Source organism: Nothobranchius furzeri, chromosome 17 (genome assembly GCF_043380555.1).
Source record: "Nothobranchius furzeri strain GRZ-AD chromosome 17, NfurGRZ-RIMD1, whole genome shotgun sequence".
NCBI lineage: Eukaryota > Metazoa > Chordata > Actinopteri > Cyprinodontiformes > Nothobranchiidae > Nothobranchius > Nothobranchius furzeri.
The window spans coordinates 42,391,634-42,406,620 of record NC_091757.1 but is presented as its reverse complement, the minus strand read 5'-3'; the positions used below and the strand labels follow the sequence as shown (position 1 = coordinate 42,406,620).

The window sequence follows — 14,987 nt, the reverse complement described above, 5'->3', positions numbered from 1 at the left end:
AGCTTCAAATTGTGCTACTTTACATCCTCCGTCGATTTTCCTTGCTCCGTCTCTCTGTCTGCCCCCACCTCCCTGACTTCCTTCTCTCTTTCTCTCTCCTCATCCATCTATCCTCAACCAGGAGCAAATTTTTATAGTAAGATTAACAGTTGTGCCACTTTCATGTCTGAAATGTGTTTCACAACGGCTGAGCTACACTGAGTGGGCGACGGGCAAGAAGAGGAGACACAAGAGATGAAGGAAAGAAAGGGATAAGGACACATGGAGACAGAATCTAGAAAGGTGGCAGAGATGTGAGAGATCCTTACTTGGAAGCCAAATGTGTAATCTCATATTGTTTGCGTGTGTTTTATGTATGTGATTGTATGTGTGTGGGGGACCCCTGTTGGCAGCCACCCATGCTCCAGGCTGTGTTTGCAGAGGCGTGTCATTGCTGCTGCGGGCTAGCGGAGGTCAACAAGGGGGTACAGGCCAGGCTGCTGCTGCTCATTGGCTCCCAGGCAGAGGCACTGGCCTCACCCATTAAGCCAATCACTCACAGCCAGCTGACCCCTGACAGCCTATCAGCTTACTTGGCCTGGAGGCTGAGAGCAAATAGACAAAGGCAGAGGTGTCAGGCAGGGTTGTGTTATTGGAAGAGATCTTGGAAGTAGATCCAGTGAAACAGAGGGCGCAGGAGAGATGGAGAGTGTGCAAAGACTGTTTAGCATGGTTTCAGCTGAGGAGCCAAAGGTGAGAACAAGTGGTGGGCGAGAGCGCTCTTAATCTGTAGCTGACGAGGGCACCAGGAGCCTCCGTACAATAATTACATTAGAGTCAAGCAGATCCCTGTATCTGAAAGCAACACATTTATGCCCTGCAGGAGAATCTCTGGCTAATTGTAATCCACCAGGAAGGAGGAAGCTGAAGAAGTGCCTGCGTTTAAAGTGAAGAGGTTTAGGACAGAGCCTTTGTGTAAATCACTGTGTGTATTAAGTGGGAGTATGAGCGGCTTCTTCTGACACAAACGAATGAAGAAGCGACACTCGAGGAAAATACTGTGCTTGAGAATTGTGTGGATAAATGCATGCATGTGCACATCTGTACATTGATATGCACTTGTATTTACATGTTGTACAGCTCTGGGCAGCGGTGCTAGTTGACAGCGTTGCTTTAAGCGATGCTTGAGGGATAGGTGGACGGTGGAATGAAGAGATAGACTGAAAGGGAAATAGTTGGATGGAATGAGAGGAGGGGGATACTATATCTAGTGAGCTGAGCCAGGCGCAGCCAGAGGGGAGGAGAGGTTGATCTGTTTAGTGTCCGTCTCCTGCCAGCTTTCACTGGTCATTAAAAGTAGGCTGTTATCAGACAGTGCAGGGAGGACTACCCAACCAGCCGGCACAGTGCTGCGTCTTCAGGTAACAGCTCCTTATCTGTTCACTGATTGCCTTCACGCACCCAATCCGTCTGACGTTGGCGTCTCAATCAGTCTTTAAATAATCTGCCTCCTCGCAGCAGCGCAGGAGGATCCGCTTCCACACCTCCATCTCTCTCTCTCTTTCCAGTTCTGTATCTTTGTTTATGGTGTGTGAGTTGAGGCAGAAAAACACGTTGTCTTGCACACTTATGAGAAATAAACAAAGGTGAGTTTAAATCTTCCTGTGTTGTTCAGCTGAGTCCAGCAGATCTGAGTGTGAGGCTTTGTGCTAAAGCGTGACAGTATACCACAGAGGTGCTGACATCCCATTCTGGGACTTGTTTTATTGGGAGGTAAACAACAAACAACCCCCCTCATTAAAAGTAACATTTTCTTCTATTCTTTTTTAAACAGAAAACACTCATAAAATGTTTCATTTGCACCCATTTAAATGTGTTTGACAGTTCCTCAAACTGATCTGAGTCTTTTATTAAGAACGTTTCAATAAATGAAATCCCATAAAAAAGAAGTGAATAGCACAGTGCTATCTTTAGCTTGAAGTCCTCATCTGCATTGAGAAAATTGACTTTTACCTCCAAGTTGTTGAAACAAGTTTGCAAAACTCAAGAGCAGTTCTAAGGTGAGTTGGCAAGCGCCGCTGCAAGCAGCATGGCTGACACGATACACCGAGCCTCCTACTCACCTCCTACCTTGGGTCCATAGGACAGGACCACCACCACTGTGAGCTCTGCAGATGTCAACTCTCCTACAAGGATAGATATGCAAAGATAGAGCAATTTATTCAAAAACTAAAATAAAAGATAAAAAATATGAAGTCTGGGTCACATAAATCATGAGAAAGGAGGTAAGTGGATAAACATTATGCAAGAATTTGATTAGATTATTTCTTATTACTCATGTAACTCAATAATCTATTTGTATTTAGTTAAGATTGTGCTATTAAAAGTCTATATAAAGAGTCTATTTTAACTTCAACATTTTACGTATGACAATGAGCCAAGTGTCTACTAATGAGTCTAATAGGGACATGGAAGTATTGTTTTAGTTATAGCACTGTCAACCTGTGAAAGCATTAAACAACGTTCCGTAGTGCAGCGGGACCCTTCAATATGTTCTCAGCACCTCAATACCTCCGTATTTCCTCATGCCTCTACTATCTGGCTGAACTTCTTAAACAATAGTAAAATAAAAATAAAAAAATACTGTTGATTTGACAAGTTCTCCATTGCTTTTGTAATGTCGACCATATACGCAAGACTGTTGGTGTGTAAATTCTGATGTATATAATTGATATTTAGAGCCTTTATTTGTTACAACTGTGATCATTATGGCTTACAGTAAATGAAAACCCAGAATTAAAAATCTCAGATAATTAGAGTTTAGTGAAAAGGTTCAATATTCTAGAAATGAAGTGTCTAATCAACTAGTTAATACAAACACCTACAAAGGGTTCCTGAGCCTTTATATGGGTTCTCAATCAAATGCTGAATTACTGATATAAATTGACTTTTGCACCACATTCTAATTTTTCTAATTTCTCCTTTATAGTTGAAGGGCGACCTTATCTAAACATAGAATTTGATCAAATCATACAGCATCAAAGTAATGAGAGAGGAGACTAGCTCAAAGCTTTCATACCACATGAAGACACCATTATTAGCAACAAAATATCTAGGTTATGGAGCAGCATGTGATAGGAACCAATGTCAGAATCTTCATTGCATCAGTGTCTTTTTTAAGTCCATTTTAATTCAGCAAAACAATGCTTCATGTTAAACTGATGAGGGATAAATCCCTTATTTAACAGGAGTAAAAGAAACTAAAGCTGCAAGCAGCGTCGTTCGGCCCTCGCAGCTCCGCGCCGCTCCAGCCTGGCTGGCAGCCTGGTGCACCCGATCACGTCCGCGGAACATAAACGTCGACCACCCCAACACCAGAAACCGCGAACAGTCTCCTCATCCGCATCTCCCCCTGACTCAGCATCTCCTCTGAGCCCACCAGTAAATTACACATCTCACCACTGGGGCATACTCTATCTTTACCACACTGGTGGTGTGATGACACAGACCAAGTTTAAGTCTATTCTGACCACGTTTTTTGAAGTTATTGAAGGTTAAAGTTATCTAGGGGGTGCTGTGACAAATTACAGAAAAATCCCATTGAGGTCAGCTTTGGTTGATAGAGGTGGCTTTTTGTTATTTTGGCATAAATCTACGGTGGCCCTGAAGTGCAAACCACAAAAACAAATCACTTAACGCAACAACAAATTGAAACACACAACAACAAATTCACTAAGCACAAAAACAAATTACAAAACGAGCAACAAATTGAAAAGCACAACAACAAATTCACTAAACACAAAAACAAATCACAAAAACGCAAAACCAAATTGAAAAGCGCAAAAACAAAAAACAAACCGGAAGAGGTAGGTACCAATGATGCAACAACAGGCATCACTGATTGGATGATGGATCTGTTGGCCTTTTGAACCGGAAGTTGTTCTGCCGAATGTGGTAATGTGAAAGAGCATCAGCGGGTGTGTTCGAATCCACAGGCAGGATGCTTACAAGTACGGGTCCTCACCGGTCTAGCAAGGCCGGGTCCTTGCCAGATCGCTAAGACCAGAACCCAGCGGCTCTGAATTCGGACAATCTAGCCTTCACCTCTACGGTGGCCCGTAGGTCCCGTCGCAGCCGCCCGTGGCGGCAGCTACACGCAAAGGAAAAACGCTAAAGCTAGTGAAAATCGAGCAGGAATATTAAGGAGCTACAGCAGCTTCACGTCCATCAGCAGCGTTTGTTCACAAACATTTTCAGGTAAAGTAACTTTGTTTATTCCAGGAGCTTTCAGGACTTACATGTTAACTTTAGATGGTTTAATGCATGTTTTAAGCTACAGAATGAACTTGTTAAACATACACAACACATTACTACTGAGTATTATCATGTAGGTAATTAATATAAACCAAATGCATTATAAATGTTGAATTCAGTAGGATGTTTTCTAATGTAAATTGGACCTTAGAACTTATTTTGCATCAAATGGGGGTAAATCGTTTTAAAAAACAGGCTTTTTAATAAAATAGCATTGAACTGTTTTCAATGTGCATTTGTTTATTCAACTTAAGCCTAAAAATGATTAGATACTTTTGTAATCCTCAGTCAAAGCATGGCTTAGGACTGATAGTTTTAATGGCCCTAGGGGGAGTTATTTAAAAAAATAGGCAACGCCCACTGGATTTTCACATCAATTTTTTGGGGGGCCAGTCTAGGATTGCTCACCAGTCGCTCACCAGAATTTTGTGGCGATAGCTTTAGAAATGACGAAATGGGAGTCAAACGTATGGCCACTGCGGTACGCCTGACTTCGCCGCACCGCTACAGCCCGCTCCTCTTTTGAAAACTCCCATAAAGTGATGCCAAGCAACCCCCAATTGTCTTGAGTTACCAGCTACAACTTTGTGGTGATTAAGTGAAATGGGGCAATTTGGGATCTATCACAGTAAAACATGACCTTTTTGGTCCTGGGGGGCGGGGCTTGTGTGATGTCATCATCCAACCATTAATTTTTATTTGGGGCCAGATGCCGGATGCCGAATGACCATAGAAGTTTTTGTAACTCTACTAAATTTGGTTATGGAGTTATAGCCATTTATATTTTTTTGGCGAGTAGTCAAACAGCGAGGCCTGGCCACGCCCCCTCAGCATATACAAAAAGTCAGTTTTATTTTTTTCTATTTGATTGGCCATTCCTTCTGATCAATTTCACATAAATGTTGAGACGATCGTGCAAAAAATGATCGAGTAAATCAATCAGAAGCGGACCCTAAAAGCGGCCAAAACACGTAAAAATTGCCATTTCAACCCAAAATGGCCGACTTCCTGTTTGATGTAGACCATGGTTGCAAGAGGCTTTTCTGTGCGAACTGTTGAGTAATACAAGTGTACAAAATTTTATAACAGTACGACAAATTAAGATTTATGGAGGGGGGTATTTTTCACATTCTAGGGGGCGTTGTGGAGCTAGTTTTATTGTGATTTTTTTGGGGACCTTTATAACACAAAATTTTACACCACACCTGACAAGTGTGCAAAAATTCCTGAGTTTTCGGGTATGTTAAGGCCTCCAAAAAGCCAATTTACTTGGCGGAAGAAAAATAAACGGAGCAGATACAATAGGCCTTCGCAGCGCTTTCGCTGCTCGAGCCTAATAAAATGTGACTGTTGCAACTAAAGTAACTGCTCTGATTATTCCTAAACACTTACAAGGTTATGTTTAAAGAACAAAAATGATGCAGCACAGCAGCAAGCATGGGTGTTTGCACTTTGAAATTTAGCCTGTGATACACTATCTGAGTTATACAATTTCATATTATGAAGATCATATACATTTGCATGTGTAACTTTCATTTAAAGCCGTAAATAAATATTTATAGCAGCAAAAGTCTTGTTTTACTCATAATGTGAAGCTGGACAGTGATTGGAAGGTGTTTGTTACAGCAGCTAGTAGCAGCTCCAGTAGATGGTGTCATAGTGACTGTGCTTATTGACTGTACTCGTACCTCAGAGTGAGTCAGATAAATGACCATTCCTCCTCCGTCACTACTTCACTGCTGATGTCATATGGGATTTTAGACCGTAGGTGACAACCGAGTAATAACTCCTCTAGCTCTCCACCTCAATCTCTTTTTGCTCACTGGCTGCCCCACCCCCCACCCTCCACCCTTCCACCTTTGCCTAGAAAGCATACATGTAGCTCCATTCCTGAGTTAGATGTCTCCCTCCTTCTCCATCTTTGGTTTCCCTTTTTCCTTGCCCCTGCTTTCATCCATATGATGTGTGATATGTATCATTGGTTAAGACCACTCCAGACCGGCATGTTGACATTCCCCCGTGCCTCTTCATCTCTCCCCGCAGAGCTGAGTGCTGTTGAGTTGTGTTGATTAATGATATTGATCGCCCCTCATACTGCTTGACTTTCAGTGAACGAGGGAGGGAGTGAGAGACAGAAAGTGAAACCAGAAGAGAGGGAAAGAGAGTAATTGGAAAGAAAAAATAGCTCACTCAATCTCGATACAATATAAATTTTTCTTCCAGAAGCTCTGTTTCCATGGAAACCATACCATAGGGAGAAAGACAGAGACAGTATAGATGCAAAGAGAAAGGGAGAGAAAAAACACAGCAGGTTTTGGCTTACAGGTGTCATGGTCCATTCATGTGTTTTACAGAAGTGTGTGGTGCAAGTTGAAAATGTGCCTGCTGTGAACAGCGAGGTGTCATCAGCATATGTGACAACGCATCAATGGACTGAAAGCAGGCTGTCAATAACCCTTTCAGGATGGTCTCCTTGGCGCCCAATAAGTTGTGTCAATAGTAATGAGAGAGTGTCGATTATTTTTAGAAGAGGAGGATGTTGCTCATAGGGACATGCAGGTGAATCAGATAGGTGATGATATGGTACCATTTGGTTAAAAATAGCTGGGGATTTCATTTGTCTTCACTGTGTTTGACACGATGTTTAATTTTATTCCCAACTTGATTCGATCCAAAATGAACTGATCTGGAAGATGTATAAGTTACATATATAAGAAAGGCCGGAGGCCTGCCTGGTATGAATATTACAAAACTTAAAAACAACATGTAACACTACAACTGGTCACCATTCCAAGACACACGAGGCACATTTCCACTATTGGAACATCCGGGTAATTTTACTGGAACTTCCCGGCATGCGTGTGTCTTCACTTCACCAGATCAGCTGCTTTCAAATAAAACTTTTAATATTACTGAGGATGGATTTTGGCACTGATCAGTGACATCACTTACTGTCAAAGCAGTCACGATGTGCTGACATCTGTGCAAAGTCTGAAAATAATCAATCCATTTCCCAGTCAATTTCCCACTCTCAGAAATTACCTTGAAGTTTTGACAACAGAAATATGCCTATAATTATAAAAAAGTGTTCTGTTCAGTTGGGATCTTACTGATTTGTCACTTACAATACGTGTTCAACTAATTTTATGTCTCAAGGTTGTGTGGAGTGTGTGGCACTGACAAATAAGACCGTCACACACCTGTTGTGCCATCCCAAATCACTTACAGTTAAACCTCAGTCAGAAACTGGATTGGTGAAAAATAAAGATTTGAAGTTACTAAATAAATCTGGAAACAGTCACTAAATGTGCCACCTTTGTAATGTAAATGAAAATAGTTCTGTATTTATTTCTTTTTGGCAAAATAATGCTAAAAACCATGTGTGTGTGTGTGGCGTGTCTTAGGTCCAGTTAAGTTAGTGAGAATTTCCCGCAGCTTTTTGACTACAAATATTTCTAATTCTTTCTCATCTTTAGTCAGAGCAATGACAGTTTTATTTTTTTGGATCCCTTAAAGGTTATTAGTGATTAAATGGTTTGGTATTGGATTTTAGCAATGTGGGAATTTCCCTAAGTGATAATAACTAATGGAGCTTCCTCTCTCCCAAGGCCTGACAGGACACATGGGGAGAGTCATACCACAACTGTGGTGGGGATTGCAGGCTCCCATGAAAGCTTAAAATCCCAGGGGGAAAAAATATATTAAAGGGCAGTTATGAAGAGTGTGTGTGAGTGTGTGCATGTTTATTACACTGTGACTGTGCAGCACAGGATGCAGAGTGTGTGAACCAGTGTCAGTCCCACTGAATCAACGGGTGTACCGGAAGAGAGGAAGGATAATAAATACAAGAGGATATCTGAGTGAGCAGGGTTTTGTCATCTTTCTGTTTAACTGAGTTTTCCAGTGTGTCTGTGCATGTTTTATGGGTGAAAGAAAGAGGGGTGTGGGGGCACATGTTTTTCCTCTCATATCCACAGATAGTTCCATGTACCCCCTAGTGAAAGCAAATCCCAGGTATCCGTGTTCTTCCAGGTAAGTTTGTTGCAGTGGAGAAGAGACAGAACCTTCCTAAAATGTGTCACCACAGGTTAGACCCCTTTAAACTCTAAATCTTAAACAGAAAGTAGTCACCCTGACTTCATATGATTGCACGGATGCACTTTTTGATGAAAGTATTTGGGTTCCAGTCTTGCCTGGCTGCTAGATTTTGGAAATTAAACAGTAATTTACTTTAATCATGTGATTACACTGTTTTGTTCAAGAGTGTGTACGGTCTGTTCGTGTTGTCATGTTGCTGTCTGGCCTTTTCTTGTTCCCCCAGCTGTCCTAACACTGGTGTGTGTTGACAGTAAACACAGCTGCAGGTCACAGAGGCCCTGCTCTGGTCAGACACGGGACTCTGAAGGCCAGTGGGGGAGAGAGCATACAGAGAGCACAAATGCAGCAGAAAGGACACCAAAACGGAAAGGCTTTCTTCTGGGTCAGGCACAGATCTGGAAAGGGGTAAACGGATTGGAGGGCTTCTCTGTGGCCCTTCATGTGATCCATTGCTGTGTTGATGCAGAAACAAAAAAGTAGACCAAAGCGTGACATGAAAAAGAAAGTAGCGGGGTAATGTGTCTCTCCGAAATCCAAAACTAGAATACGGAGAATGGTGGAAAGGACAGAAAGCAAATCTAAACAATTAGATTAAACTGACTGGAAAACAGAAGACTATATTAGAAATTTTAATCAAAACACTGAATAAAAGCAAACACAAAGTAACCTGAAGCCACGTGTGACCTCGAAACTTGATTCTGACGTCAACACTGGAGAAACCTTTTCCGTAATTGGGAATTGGATGCATCCTTAGGATCGATATAATGCCATAAATCTATCTCGAGGTTTTTAACGGATGACATTAGCATTGCTTACAGACTCACCACCATTAGGAGTCTATGACCTTTGTGTGCATGAATGATAGATGGTCTGCAACAGACGCGTTGTTTTGGTAACCCACCTATCTACATGCCTTCTCTTTAGCAATGATCCATCCAGTTGTATATATTGACACATAGACAGACATAAGTCACTCACACACATCTCACCACCCAATGTTACTCATATAGCGAACCGTTGCATGCCCGCACACACCAGTGCCAAAAAACACCCTCTGTTTGACATGTTCTTTTCCGGCCCCCAAGGACAGATCAGGCACAGCTGTGACTTGGGAGGTCACAAAGCTTGGAGAGGTCAGACTGAGCAGACTCTGAGAGAGCCCAGCATAAGGTCACAGGTCACTCTCAGCAGCCCTAGCGGTGTGAAAGGTCATGGGTCAGAGTCTCACCACGATGCGTCGGCTGGATATGGTTTCAAAAGGCGGTCGGGGCCAGTGAGGAGTACAGATTTATAGATACAGAGTCTAGCTCCAGTCCGTAGCCCAAGGTAATTACACAGAATATGAGCATGCCCGTTGAGGCTTGGCCACCATATTTCATTTCCACCCCGAGCCCCTGTAGACTGAAATAATACATGAGATAGCCTGGGAGAAAGGAAAGGGGAGACCATGGGGCAGAAAGCCAGAGAAAGGAAGACCTATTGATGCAAGTTAGGAAAAAGGTTAAAAAAAAGATGTATTGAGAAAATAGGAGAGAGTGAGAGGGAAAAGGCGAGTTGTTCACTTCCACACAAAGTGTGTGTAAAGTCAGAGTCAGAGCAGGAATGAGGGGGTGACTGAATAAAGGCAGAGGGTCATATTTGTTACTAAACAAAACTCCATTCTTAGCAACAGGACCTTTGACGTCAAATTCCAGTAAGACAGGGAGAAGGTCACTGGGATCATCCCCGGGGAACGCCGGGAGCCGGAATGTCATGGAGCATGGACAGCAGGGAGTGACAGCCTCGCGAGAGGAGCGCAGGGACAGATGGAGCAAAGGGTGGAGGGGGGGAGCGAAAGAAAAGAAGAGCCCAGAAATTAGATTAGTTTAAAAAGTAAAGTTGTAATGCTGCAAGCCTGATATCCTTCTCAGGGCAGTTTCCCGTGAGAAAGTGATCAGGCCACTGCAGGCTCATCGAGACAGTTCAAACATGTTTACCCCTTGTTGGAAGGTACAAATTAAATCACGCTCTTCCACAAAGAGGGGACGTTTTCTCCTTCTGGTCTGATGTCATGGTAGTGGGGCGGCATAACGTGGGGGGTGGCCCACTCGGGCCCACATGTATTTATCTTAGAGGTCATTTATCTTCCAAAAATCCCCCTTCTCCCAACCAGCTCTCCTTTTCGAGATTATTCTGATACATTTTCTAAACCTTTTATCAAAGCCCCTTTCTTCATATTACCCACAGATGTATACATACACAGATGATGAAATTAAAGAACAGCGATCCTTCCTGTTCTTAGCACTGACGCTATCACCTTTAGCTTCCTCTCATCTTCTCTTTCCCCTTGCACAGCCTTGATCCTCAATCCGCGTCATTTAGAAAGCGCATATATTCAGAAAAGTTGTGAGTGCTCATCTTTTTGTTCCCCCTTCAAAGAAATGCAAGTTTTCTTTGGAGATCATTACAGTAATTGCTTCATGATTGCATCGATGCTTGCCTTGGCTGCAGTCTATTCTGAGTGCATCCAGGTCTTGTCACAGACATGGTGATGCACAGCAGAGTGTGACCTCAGACCAGGAAGCGGGTGGGTCCCTGTCACTTAGCTTTTGGCCAACATTTTCTTCATCAGAGCAATTTTTAGCTAGAGATAAAAATGAGCATATCTTCTTGTGCAGTAGAAAACATTTTTTACTTTAGACAAAATGCTTTTCCTTGTTCCCGTGTCTCACTTGCTTGCCACATTATTATCTTGTGTTGCTGAATTATAAATGTCACTTTTCTGACAGCGTTGAGGTCTTTTTTCTATACCTCCTCATTTTGTATTAATAGAAATCAGCATCTGCTTTAAATTCTGCTGACTTTGTCATAAAGATAGGAAGGGCTTGATGTGTATGTACTAATAAGAGTACAAGATTTACAAATCTTAACCAGCCTTATATCTTTTTTTACAAAGAGTTATTTGCTAGTCCTGATTCAGCTCCATTTCAGAGGAAAAAAATAAACTAAACCACTACAGTTGCACTCCAGTAGAAAAAAAAATCCTTGAGTCATACGCAATAACTCACCCAATTATTTACGACTGAACTCATTCAGAAAGGAAGCATATGTAATCTACTCGTCCATGCTGAGGAGATGCTGTGAGAGAGCGGAGAGGCAGAGAAGAAGGAGAAATGGGGTGTGTTCGGGGACAAGGCAGGCGGCCAGCTGAGAACGAGTTCTGTTTCTGTTACCAACTCCCCAAAGAGTGGTGGGAACCAGTAAACAAACCAAGTGAGAAAGTGTTTCCTTCTTTAATGACAAAAGGAAATAAGACTATGAGAAAGACAAGGGAAGGAGGGAAACACAGCAAGAAACCAGCGCAGTGTGTCAGTTGTCAGCCTTTCAGTGTGTGTGTGTGTGTGTGTGTGTGTGTGTGTGTGTGTGTGTGTGTGTGTGTGTGTGTGTGTGCGCGCCCTCTGCCCTGTTTGTGTGCAGGCCGCCAGCCTACACAAAGACACCGAGAAGGCACACACACACAGATGGGTAAACAAAGCCATTGTTTACTATTTTGTGTCGTATTATGTTGGGAGAGATCAGATGTTATTGATTTTTCTCCGTCAGGGCCAAGAACAGCGGAGGATAGTCGTAAATTTCCCCTATTGGATGCAGTATCCCTCACAAGCTCATTCACAAAGTCACTAGCAGGGTCTTGCTCCTCTGTATCCTGCCACCAATGAGCCTGTCACGCCCGTGTCAGTTGCTATCACGGTGCGTCTACCTGAAATATGCAGACGGGTCCCGGCCTGGACAGCCATTATTTTGGGCTCAGGTCTATTATGGCCTGAGTCCGGGGCGGGTCTCCACACGCACAAAAATACGCACACAGACACAACTCTCCTGGGGTCATAGCCTTTCAACCTCAGGGGCTCGACTTCTGCCACCACAGCCTGACAAATCACCCCATGACACGCACACAAAAAAGCGCCAGGGCCCCAGCGTGAGTGGGACCCGGTCCCAAACATCTCCCCTTCAATCTCGGCTCAGTTACAAGCAACGGCAGTGAGCTGCTACTCCCACTGGATTCAAACAAAGGAGAGGAAAGAAGAAGAGGGGGGGGAAAGACGGAAAAAAGAGAGAGGGAGGCCAAAAGTGAGAGATGGGAAGAAGGATGGATATGGGTGGAAGAAAGAGACATTTGGGCTCTTTTATTTGGTGGACTATGATAAATGGCCTGGCCTTTAGTCGCTCCGTGCTCCCCCAGAGCTCACTCTGGGCCTCACCTGACAAGAGGGTCTTTGAGCGAGAATGGACCCCACAAAAATTGCTCTTTGTCCCAGACTTCGCTAAGCCAAGACCCCATTGCTCTGACTTTAATCAAGTAAAACCAGCAAAGCAAAGGTCTGCTTTTATGTCTAAGAGTCGATCACGTTGTGTGTCTGTGCATGGGTGTACTATCAAGTTGTGTGAGAAGAGAAGAGGCAGAAGAGAGATAGTGTGTGTGAGTGTGTGTGTGTGTGTGTGTGGGGGTGGGGGGGGGGGGGTCTGCAAGGAACGAAGGGAAAGTCAGTGCACTACATTACTCTGGCACGTCTCCTTATTACTCCTTTAAAGACATTCAGAGCTTTGCCTTGGGGGTACGTGGGTAGATTTGGAGGAAGGCAGAATTTAGATAACACCCTAAAGACACATTACAAACTGACTCAGCGATCAAAACATCTTGTGAAGTTAACCTCTGAAAGGGGGAGTTCTAAGTGACAAAAACGTCTGGAGAGAAAAGTCATTTTCTCATCCTAAATGTAAAATAAACACATGCAGATCTACCAGACATGGCAGAAGCCATATAGCTGGAACGTGATCTCACTGCATTAGGTTGCATCATGTCCATGTATTGGATATATGTTACCTTATTAATATTATTGAAGATTTAACACCATCTCTGTCAGAAATGGAAGTTTAGGCTGAAGCAATTGTTTTTGAAGAAAGCGAACAGGTTGGGCTGCACTGATGATTTTATAGAAGAAAACTGTAAATTGTACAGTTTCATATTTTCATCCCCGTAGCCCAATACTCGTGAATGGGTGTGTGACTATGTGTGAGAGTGTGTTTCTAGGGTTGTGAGTGAGAAGGAGTGAGGGAGGCCAGTTTTGTGTCTTTTTGGATTGTAAAGCATCGTGGGCGGAGAGTGGAGGTTATGGAGCTTTTTGGCTTTTGTCAGTCCTTAACATTCATTCCTAAACCCTTCCTTTGCCTTATACACTTCCCCTTCCTTCAATGTCACAGCCGCCCAGTGTTTTCCTTTTGCCTGCAGCAACTCTTAAAAGATCAAGGTTTAAACTCCGATCACCTTCTTTTTTCCTTTTGTTTTTGCTTAATCAAAGCAGCATATAGTTGATCTGTGTGTGTGTGTGCGTGCGTGCGTGCATGCGTGTGTGCGTGCGTGCGTGTGTGTGTGTGTGTGTGTGTGTGTGTGTGTGTGTGTGTGTGTGTGTGTGTGTGTGTGTGTGTGTGGGTGATTGAGGGCACATATTCCTTTCTGCTCATGAATAGATGAAGTGTGTGTGTAACATTTAGAGCCGTATTCACACGTGAGATGAGGGCAAACCTCTGTGCCACAGAGTGCCACGGCGCTATTATCTCTGCGCTTGCCCAGTGGCCCAGATTAAATCCGAGCTTTGATCCACCCCCTAATCTGAGTTTACAGGCTCTGGGCTGAGGGTGGGTGCTCTACACTCTGCCTGCCAGCTAGATTCTGCCTGCTTCTTTCCTTCCTCCCTTGTCTGTCTGCTGCCTTGCTTCCCCCCCCCCCCCCCCACACACACACACACACACTGAGGAGCTGGCTGTTGAAATCAGCTTTAGAGTTGCTTAATACAGAAGCGGGCAGAATTAGGTCCTTTAATGCCTGTCATGGTCGAAGATTATATCAATAGCTCTTTTTGTTGCTACTACATTGGTGTCAATGGTAAACCGGCAAGGCTGCCTGAGCAAGACAAAAGATGCATTTTTAGATTCACTTGTAGTTTATTTTGTCTCTGAATGCATCCAGAACTTACGCGCGCAAGCACATCTATGTATCCACGGGGGTGCACACAGCACATGGAACTCATTCAGATAAAACTGAAGAAAGCAGCGCATGTGTTGCTTGTTTGAGATCAACTGTAGCTTCGCCGAGATATCAGATGATGTACATTTTCTGATTGTAAAATCGGCTTCAGTGGCGACTCCTTTTGAAGTGGAGAGTGGCTCTTTGGTTCAGGGTCAAACAAATACATACTCTCCATTGAAGCCAAACGCCAGAGTCTTGGCTTGGCTTTAATGCTACAGTGAGTTTGATTTACTGCCCATCTGCAGCACCATTAACTCTCTTTGACGAGGCCCAGACAGAAGGAATAAGGGAGCAGGAGACTCACTGCCGTTAACCAATTTACCTGTTTATGTAGACAAGGCCATGGCTGATTAGAGCAGGGTCTTCCTAAAGTAATAGTTTACAGCACAGCACATTAAAAATAATTAGCCTTAATACAATAAAGTTAAAGGAATGTCAGAACCACAAGACTGGGCTTAGTTGGTGCATTAGTTCTTGATGTGCTGCTCCATGTTAACTGACAATACTTGAGGTTAACCAGGCTCAGAAT

The 14,987-nt window shown here is 43.4% G+C and overlaps 1 long non-coding RNA gene across 1 annotated transcript in view; it reads left to right on the top strand.

Annotated features, from left to right (window-relative positions):
• The first annotated feature begins 90 nt into the window (after positions 1-90).
• LOC129152978 (uncharacterized) overlaps positions 91-14,987 on the top strand; it is a 34,139-nt gene continuing 19,242 nt past the window's right edge. Inside the window, exons 1-2 of the long non-coding RNA XR_008559212.2 lie at positions 91-732; positions 863-1,400. This is a non-coding gene — a long non-coding RNA (uncharacterized lncRNA). The remainder of the gene's footprint in view (positions 733-862; positions 1,401-14,987) is intronic.